Source organism: Rhinopithecus bieti, unplaced genomic scaffold (genome assembly GCF_001698545.2).
Source record: "Rhinopithecus bieti isolate Rb0 unplaced genomic scaffold, ASM169854v2 scaffold_3040, whole genome shotgun sequence".
In the NCBI taxonomy this organism is placed as follows: domain Eukaryota; kingdom Metazoa; phylum Chordata; class Mammalia; order Primates; family Cercopithecidae; genus Rhinopithecus; species Rhinopithecus bieti.
The window spans coordinates 9,122,251-9,132,703 of record NW_016804657.1 but is presented as its reverse complement, the minus strand read 5'-3'; the positions used below and the strand labels follow the sequence as shown (position 1 = coordinate 9,132,703).

General features: G+C 35.7%; 1 pseudogene; it reads left to right on the top strand.

Moving 5' to 3' along the window:
- Window positions 1–554: 554 nt before the first annotated feature.
- Window positions 555–1,787, top strand: LOC108528016 (26S protease regulatory subunit 4 pseudogene; annotated as a pseudogene).
- The last annotated feature ends 8,666 nt before the right edge of the window (window positions 1,788–10,453 follow it).

The window sequence follows — 10,453 nt, the reverse complement described above, 5'->3', positions numbered from 1 at the left end:
CAGGAGTACCTATACTTATATCAGAAAAAATAGATTTCAACACAAGTACTGTAAGAAGAGACAAAGAAAGTCATTATATAATGATAAAAGGATCAAATCAATGAGAGGATCTAATTATTTTAAATATATATATGTGTGTGTGTGTGTGTATGTATATGTGTGTATGTATATATACACACATATACACACACACACACACACACATTTGCTTTAAATATTTGGGTGTGCCAATGTTGGGTGAACTCATCTTATGAGGCCCGTATTACCTTGATACCAAAATCAGACAAAGAAATATTTAAAAAAGAAAACTACAGGTCAATATCTCTGATGACTATTGAAAAAATCCTCAGCCTAAGTGGCCAAGGCAAGATGGGTCAAAGTCAGAGTGTGGTCATGTTCCTGGAGGTGGCAAGAAAGATGACAAGGACAAGGAAAAGAAATATGAACCTCCTGTACCAACTACAGTGGGGAAAAAGAAGAAGAAAACAAAGGAACCGGATGCTGCCAGCAAACTGCCACTGTTGATAGCTAACACTCAGTGCCCATTAAAATTATTGAAGTTAAAGAGAATGAAAGACTATCTTCTCATGGAGGGATAATTCATTAGAAATCAGAAACAAATGAAACCATTAGAAGAAAAGCAAGAGGAGGAAAGATCAAAAGTGGATGATCTGACGGGTACCCCAATGTCAGTAGGAACTTTGGAAGGGATCATCAATGACAATCATGCCATCGTGTCTACATCTATGAGCTCAGAATACTATGTCAGCAATTTTTATTTGTAGACAAGTTTCTGCTGAAATCTGGATGCTAGGTCCTGCTCAACCACAAGTTGCATACTGTGATGGGGTGCTGATGGATGACATGGATCCCCTAGTCACGGTGATGAAGGTGGAAAAGTGCCCCCAGGAGATCTATGCTAATACTGGGGTGTTGGACAACCAAATTTAGGAAATTAAGGAATTTGTGGAGCTTCCTCTAACCCATCCTGAATATGATGAAGAGATGGGTATAAAGCCTCCTAAAGGGGTCATTCTCTATGGTCCACTTGGCACAGGTAAAACCTTGTTAGCCTTAGCAGTAGGAAACCAAACCTCGGCCACTTTCTTGAGAGTGATTGGCTCTGAACTTATTCAGAAGTACCTAGGTGATGCGCCCAAATTTGTATGGAAATTGTTTCGAGTTGCTGAAGAACATGCACTGTCCATCGTGTTTATTGATGCCATTGGGACAAAAAGATATGATTCAAATTCTGGTGATGAGAGGGAAATTCATTCAGTGAACAATGTTGAAATTGTTGAACCAGTTGGGTGAATTTGATTCTAGGGGAGATGTGAAAGTTATCATGGCCACAAACTGAATAGAAACTTTGGATCCAGCACTTATCAGACCAGGCCACATTGACAGAAAGATTGAGTTCCCCCTGCCTGATGAAAAGACTAAGAAGCACATCTTTCAGATTCACACAAGGAGGATGATGCTGGCTGATGATGTAACCCTGGACGATTTGATTATGGCTAAAGATGACCTCTCTGGTGCTGACATCAAGGCAATACATAGAGAAGCTAGTCTGATGGTCTTAAGAGAATGTAGAATGAAAATAACAAATGAAGACTTCAGAAAAATCTAAAGAAAATATTCTTTATAAGAAACAGGAAGGCTCCCCGGAGGGGCTGTCTATCTCTAGTGAACCACAGCAGCCGTTAGGAACATGGTTGGGAGATTTCCTGACCCCTGAAAGGGATGAGGTTGGGGGAGTTGCCCAGAGGAATCCCTGTTCCTGTTGATTTTTATTAGCAAAACATCCTATGTGTCTTTTGGAGTATGATGTGTAAGTGCCCACTGGGCGGCCATCATCTGTTGGTCACTGTGCAGCACTCTGCTTCCCAATAAAGTGTGCTCTTTCACAAACAAACAAACAAACAAACAAACAAAAAAAGAAACAAGAAAAATTCCTCAACAAAATATCAGCAAACCAAACTCAACAATACATTAAAAAAATTATTCATCATGACCAAGTGGGATTTCTTCCTGGATGCAAGATTGGTTCAACATACACAAATCAATTAAGATTATACATCATATCAACAGAATGAAGGACAAAAAAATGATCATTTCAATTGATGCTGAGAAAAGATTTGATAATATTCAACATCCCTTCACGATAACAACCCTGTAAAAACTGGGTACAGAAAAAAATGTACATCAACATAATAAATGCCATATACAACAGACTGATAGCTAGAATTATACTAAATTTGGAAAAACTAAAAGACTTCTCTGAGATCTGAAACATGACAAGAATGCCCACTGTCACCACTGTTATTCAGCATAGCAGTGGAAGTCCTAGCCAGAGTAATCAGATAAGAGAAAGAAATAAAGGGCATCCAAATTGGAAAAGAAGTCAAATTATTCTTGCTTACAGATGATATGATCTTAACTTAGAAAACTCTAAAGATGCCACCAAAAACTATTAAAATTGATAAACTCAGTAAAGTAGCAGGATACAAAATCAATATACAAAAATCTATAGCATTTCTATATGTCAACAGTGAACAATCTGAAAACGAAATATTCTCATTTACAATAGCCACAAATAAAATTAAATATCTAGGGATTAACCAAGCAAGTGAAAGATCTTTACAATGAAAACTATACAACACTGATGAAAGAAATTGAAAACGACACCAAAATATGGAAAGATATTCCATGTTCATGGATTAGAAAAATCAATATTGTTAAAATGTCCATACTACCCAAAGCAACCTACAGGTTTGATATAATCCGTATCAAAATACCAATGACATTTTTTTCACAGCAAAAGGAAAAACAACCCTAGAATGTATATAGAATCACAAAAGACCCAGAATAGTCAAAGCTATCCTAACCAAAAAGAACAAAACTGGTGGAATCATATTACCTGACTTCAAATTATACATCGCTATAATAACCAAAACAGCATGGTACTGGCATAGAAACAGATACATTACAAACTAAACACAATAGAGAACCCAGAAACAAATCTATACACTTGCAGTGAACTCATCTTTGACAAAGTTGCCAAGAACATCCACTGGGGAAAAGTGTATACCAAATGGTGCTAGGAAAACTGGATATTCATATGCAGAAGAATGAAACTAGACCTCTATCTCTTGCCATATACAAAAATCAAATCAAAATGGATTAAAGACTTAAATCTAAGACCTCAAACTATGAAGCATCTAAAAGAAAACAATGGGGACACTCTCCAGGACATTGGTATACAAAACAATTTCTTGAGTAGTACCCCAAAGGTACAGGCAACCAAAGCAGAAATGGACAAATGTGATCATATCAAGTTAAAAAGCTTCTGCACAGCAAAGAAAACAATCAACAAAGTGAAGAGACAACCCACAGAATTGGAGAAAACATTTACAAACTATCCGCTTGACAAGGGATTAATAACCAGAATATACAAGGAGCTTAAACAACTCTACAGGAAAAAACTAATAATCCAATTTAAAAATGGGCAAAAGGTTTGATAGACATTTCTTAAAAGAAGACATACAAAAGACAAATAGGCATATGAAAAAGTGCTCAACATCATTGATTATCAGAGAAATGCAAATCAAAAGTACAATGAGATATCTTCTCACCTCAGTTAAAATGGCTTATTTCCAAAGGACAGGCAATAACAAATGCTGGTAAGGATGTGGAGAAAAGGGAACCCTCATACATTGTTGGTGGGGATGCAACTTGGTACAACCACTATGGAGAAAAGTTTGGAGGTTTCTCAAAAAACTGAAATTAGAGTTAACATATACATTGTTGGTGGGAATGTAAATTGGTACAACCACTATGGAGAACAATTTCTCAAAAAGAGAAAGGTTTCTCAAAAAACTAAAAACAGTGCTAACATATTATCTGGCAATCCCACTGCTGGGTATGTACCCAAAAGAAAGGAAATCAGTATATTGAGGAGATATCTGCACTCCCATGTTTGTTGCAGCATTGTTCACAATGGCCAAGATATTGGAGCAACTGAAGTGTCCATTAACTGATAAAGAAATGGATATCCATTAACTGATATTAATGGATAAAGAAATGTGGTACCTATAAACAGTGGCACACTAGTCAGCCATAAAAGAATGAGATTCAGTCTTTTGCAACAACATGGAAGAAACTGATAGGGACAGGAGACAGGGAAACACTGGGTAGAAGAGGGTGGTTTCCCAGAAAAGGCCTCACCTTCAAGCCTGAAGACTCATGGCCCTAAATGAAAACAGGCATTACTGATTTCATGCCCCAAAAGTTGCCGTTTGCCCTGCTACACCCTCTATTCTGCACCCATATAAACTCCGAGTCCCAGGGTCCAGAAGCAGACCAGCAGACCAGCAGACCTGCAAGCCGGCAGACCAGCAGAACGACAGCAGAACGACGCAGCAGAGAGGGAGAGAAGAGGAGAACCTCTGAGTGCAGATAGCAGTTAGACCAGGGGCAGTCGCTGGGCAACTCAACTCCTAATAATAACAGGAGATGTTAATACTTCACTTTCAATAAGGAAAACACTAACCAGATTAATAAAGAGAAAACAAAAATATAAATATTGGTGAGGATGTGGTGAGAAATGAACCATGTAGACTGTCGGCAAAAATTAATATGAATTAGGACAGCCATATGGACAACTGTATGGAGGTTCCTCAAAACACTAAAAATAGAATTACCATATGATCCAGCAACCACACTTCTGGATATTTACCCAAAGGATTTGAAATCAATATGTCAAAAAGATGTTTGCACTCCCATGTTCACTACAGCACTATTCATAACAGACAAGGTATGAGTCAATCTAAGTGTCTATCAAAAGATGAATGGATAAAGAAAATGTGGTATATATACAAAATGGAATATTACTGAGCCTTAAAAATGTAAGAAGGCTGAGTGTGACTTGCACCTGTAATTCTAGCGCTTTGGGAGGCCAAGGCAGGAGGGTCACTTGAGGCTAGGAGTTAGAGACGAACCTGGGCCAACATAGGAAGACCAGGTCTCTACCAAAAATTTAAAAATTAGCCAGGTATGGAAGCATGCACCTGTAGTCCCAGGAGGATCACTTGAGGCAGGAGTTTGAGGCTGCAGTGAGCTAAGAAAGAGCGACTGAACTTCAGCCTGTGTAACAATGAGACCCTGTGTCTAAAAAAAAAAAAAAAAAAAAAAAAAAAAAAAAAAGAGAGAAAGATTTTGTCTTTTCTAACAACATAGATGAATTTGAGAATCCTATACTAAGTGAAGTAAGCAATAAGCCAAGGACAAAGAAAGATAAACTGCACATGTTCTCACTTATATGTGTAATCTAAAACAATAGAACACAAAGAAGCAAAGAATAGAATGGTGGTTATCAGAGGCTGGGGGTGTTAGTAAGCAAATAAGGAGGTAATCGTCGAAGGGTGCAAAGCCTCATTAGACACGAGGTTTTTCTCTTTGAGATTTATTGCATGGTATGGTGAATACAGTAAATATTAATGTATTTTAGATTTCCAAATCACTAAGAGTAAATTTCATCAGATGTTCTCAACACACACAAAACATGATAAGTATTTGAGGTGATGCATATCCTAATTCACTTGGTATAATTATTTCATATTGTGTTTATAAATCATAACGTCACTTTGTAATCCATGAATATATGCAACTATAATTTGTTAATGTATAATTAAAATGAAACTTAAAATATATTTACACATAAAAAAGAAACAGAAGACTTGAACAAAACTGTAGAACAATTAAACCCACACAGCACACTCCCCCCAACAACAGCAGAATACACATTCTTCTCAGATGCATGTGGCACATCCTCAATGATAGATCATATGTTGGGCCATTAAATGAATTTCAATTCCTTAACAAATTTAAGAAGTTTGAAATTATACCAAGTATATTTCACGACACCAGTGGAGTAAAACTAGAAATCGATAGCAAAAGAAAATGGAAAATAGAAAATACGTGGAAATTAAACAACACATTCTTGAAAAACCAATGAGCCAAAGAAAACACTCAGAAAAAAATTAGAAAACAGCTTGAGACAAACAAAATTGAAAACATACAGGAATTTATGAGATGCAGTAAAAGCAGAACTATCAGAAATGTTTATAGTGGTAAATGTGCACATTAAAAAAGAAGGAAGATCTCAAATCAACAGCTTGACTTAAACAGCAAGGAACAAGGGAAAGAACAAACTAAGCTCAAAGTTAGCAGAAGAAAGGAAATAGAAAATAATTCAAGAGAAATAAAAAATAAAGAATAGAAAAAAATCAATGAAACTAAGAATTAAGTTTTGAAAAGATCAATAAAATTGACCAACCTTTAGGCTAAGAAAAAAGAGAGAAGACTCAAATTACAAAAATTAGAAATGAGACAATGTAACTGATTCTGCAGGAATAAAATGGATCAAAACAGACTACTACGAACAATTATACACCAACAAATTGAATAAGCTGGAAGAAATGAACAAATTTCTAGAAACATACTATCTACCAAGACTGAATCATGAAGAAATTTAAAAATCTGGGGCAGGCACAGTGGCTCACGCCTGTAATCCCAGCACTTTGGGAGGCCAAGGTGGGCAGATCATGAAGTCAGGAGTTTGAGACCAGCTTGGCCAATATAGTGAAACCCCATCTCCCCATCTCTACTAAAAAATACAAAAATTAGCCAGGCATGGTGGCATGTGCCTGTAGTCCCGGCTACTTGGGAGGCTGAGGCAGGAGAATAGCTTGAAACCAGGAGGTGGAGACTGCAGTGACCCAAGACCACACCATTGTGCTCCAGCCTGGGTGACAGAACAAGATGCCATCTCAAAAAGAAAAATAATCTGAGCAGATCTACAATGAGTAAGGAGATTTAATCAGCAGTCAAAAACCTTAGAACAAAGAGAAGCCTAGAATGAGATGACATTTTTGAAGAAGTTTAATAATCATTTAAAAAATAATTAACACAAATCCTTCTCAAATTGTCCCCCCAAAAGTCAAGAGAAGACTTCCAAACTCATTTTATGACATCAGCATTATCCTAATACCAAAGTCAGGTAAATATATTACAAAAAAAGAAAACTACAGACCAATATTCCTGATAAATATTAATGCAAACATCCTCAGCAAAATACTAGTAAACTGAATTCAACATTTAAAAAAAGTATACATTGTAACTAAATGGGATCCCTTCCTGGAATTCAAGGATGGTTAAACATATAAAAATTAGTCAATATAATATACCACATTAACACAATGAAGGACAAAAGCAACATAATCATATCAATTGATGCAGAAAAGGCATTTGAAAAATTCCACAGCCTTTCATGATAAAAATTCTCATTTAACTAGGAATAGAAGGAAACTATTTTAACATAATAAAGGCTGTGTATTAAAAGCTCACAGCTAACATCATGGCAAAATGAAAGTTTTCCCTCTAATATCAGGAACAAGGCAAGGATACATCTCTTGCCACTTCTATTAAATGTAGTAGTGGAAGTCTAAGCTAGAGCAGTTAGAAAAGAAAAAATAAGAAAGGAAAAAATAAAAAAGCATCCAAGTTAGAGAGGAAGTAGTAAATTATCTCTACAGAAGACATGACCTTATATGTAGAAAATCCTAACAATTCCACACAAAAGCTGTTAGAACTAGTAGATTAATTTAGCAAAGTTGCAGGATACAAAACTAACACAAAAAATCACCATATTTCTGTACATTAACAATGAAAAATATGAAAAGGAAAAAAATTAAATCCTATTCTCAGTAGCATAAGAAAGAACAACATAATTAGGAAGAAACTTAACCAAGGAGATGAGAGACTTACACACTGAAAACAACAAAGTATTGCTGTAAAAATATAAAGAAATAGAAAAACATCCCATCATGGGTTGGAAGACCTAATATTGTTGAAATGTCAACATTATACAAAGCTATCTGCAGATTTAATGCAATCCTTAATAAAATTCATGTGGCTTTTCTTTTTTTTGTAGAAATAGAAAGAAAAGACATTTAAATTCATGTGAAATCTGAAAAGACCCCTAATAACCACAACAAACGTAAGAAAGAAAAATAAAGCTGTAGGTCTCATACTTCCTGCTCTCAAAACATATTACAAAGTTATAGTTATCAACACAGTGTGGTACTGGTATAAAGACAAACATATAGTCCAATGGAAAAGAATAGATAACTCAGAAATAAATTGACAAATACACAGTCAACTGATCTTTCATAAGGGTGTCAAGAACACATAATGGGAAGAAAATTGTCTCTTCATCATATGGTATTGGGAAAACTGGATATCCACATGCGAAAAAAAAAATAAAGTTGGAGTCTTACCTTACACCGTATTTAAAAATTTAATTAAAATTGAACTAAAGTCTTAAGCATAATACCTAAAACTATAAAAACCCAAAAAGTAAACATAGGGGAAAAGTTTCCTGACATTGGATTTGGCACTGATTTATTGGATATGACACCAAAAGCAAAAATAGACAAATGGGACTACATCTAACTTAAAAACTTCTGTACAGCAAAGGAAACAACAGACTAAAAAGGCAATCTACAGAATGGGAGAAAATAATTTAAACCATTAATCTGATAAAGGGTTAATATCCAGAATTTATAAAGAACACCTACAACTCAATAGCCAAAACCCAAATAACCCAATTAAAAAATAGGCAAAGGAATTGAATAGACTTTCTCAAAAGAAGACATACAAATGATCAACAGGTGTATGAAAAGGTGTTCAGCATTTCTAATCACCGGGAAATTTCAAATCACACCCATTAGAATGGCAACTATTTTTTAAAAAACAAAAAAGTGTCAGGAATGATGTGGAGAAATTGGAACCCTTGTGCACTGCTAGTGTGAATGTAAAATGCTACAACCACTGTGGGAAGCAATATGGCAATTCTTCAAAAACTTGAAAATAAAATTAACATATAATCCAGAAACCCCACTTCCGGGTATATATCCCAAAGGATTGAAAATAGGATCTCAAAGAGATATTTGCACACCTACGTCCACTACAGCATTATTCACAATAACCAAGAAATTGAAGCAATCTAAGTGTCCATTGATAGATGAATGGATAAAGAGAATATAATATATATGTGCAATGTAATGTTATTCAGCCTTTAAAAAGAAGAAAATCCTCTCATATTAGCATATGAAAATCAATGAACATGAAGGACATTATGGTAAGTGAAATAAACAGCAACAAAGAGACAAATACTGCATGATTCTGCTTATATGAGGTATCTAAAGTAGTCAAACTCTTAGAAACAGAGAGTAGAGTAGTGGTTTCTGGGGGTTGGGGATGGGATAAAGGGGAGTTGTTAAATGGGTACAGAACTTTAATTTTAATTTGTCAAGATAAAAGTTCTAGAGATTGCACACAAGGTACATATAGTTAACACTGTATTGTGCACTTAAAATGGTTAACATAGTAAAAATTTTATTATGGGTGATTTATCACAATAGAAAAAATGGGACATGAGGAAGCTTTTGGGTCATAGGGATATGTTCATGATTTTGATTATAGTGATTATTTCAACTCCCTTCTATCCCTCCCCCAACCCATAGCAGCCACTACATATTTCATGGATGTAATCATATGTCAAATTTTACCATGCTTTATGCTTTAAATATGCACAATTTATTTGTATGTCAACCATATTTCAATAAAGGTACTTAAAAATCAACATAGCATATCTCAATTTTTTTCAGATCTAATCTGTTATTTCGTATGGAATGGCTTGATCCACATTCTTGGTTATTTTAAGGAGTTCCTGGCATTTGAGGTTGCTGTTTCTAAGACAGCAGTGAATATACATGTCTATTATCTGCACTCATTCCTTCAGCTCTAAAAACACTATACCTTCTAAAATGAGGCAAGGCGCTACCAGAAAAAGGTGGATAGGTTTAGGTTTACAGGAGCTAGTAGCATTTATTTCAAACACATTCTCTCACAATTGTCACTCCCTTATCCTCACTCCACAGTGTCTAGGAACTGGTACAATAAGTGATGCCTAGTGGTGGCACCAAACCTACATATGGTTTATGTAGTAGGGTCGTGGTGCTAAGACATAGGTTTCTGGAGTAGCCTTACAGCTGGCCAAGATGTAATCATAACTCTGATTATAAAAGTCCTTCACAGTTAATGCTGTGCTAAACCAATAGCATTCACAACGTACCTTAGGATTTCAACTATAGAGGTGGGGCATCTTCTCATCGGGAGGCATTCATGGAAGACAAGACAATGCTCAAACCTACTAAAGGCTTACATTGTCACTGAAGTTTTGGGGATAGGTGCTTGATGTTACTGTTTGCCATCTCTGCCTCCAATTTGCTAGAGAAGTTTTCTTTCTGAGTACATCAACACACTATCACTCCAGGATACTGGGGTTGCTTCAAACTTTGATGGGCTGTATTCCATGGCTGATTAATTC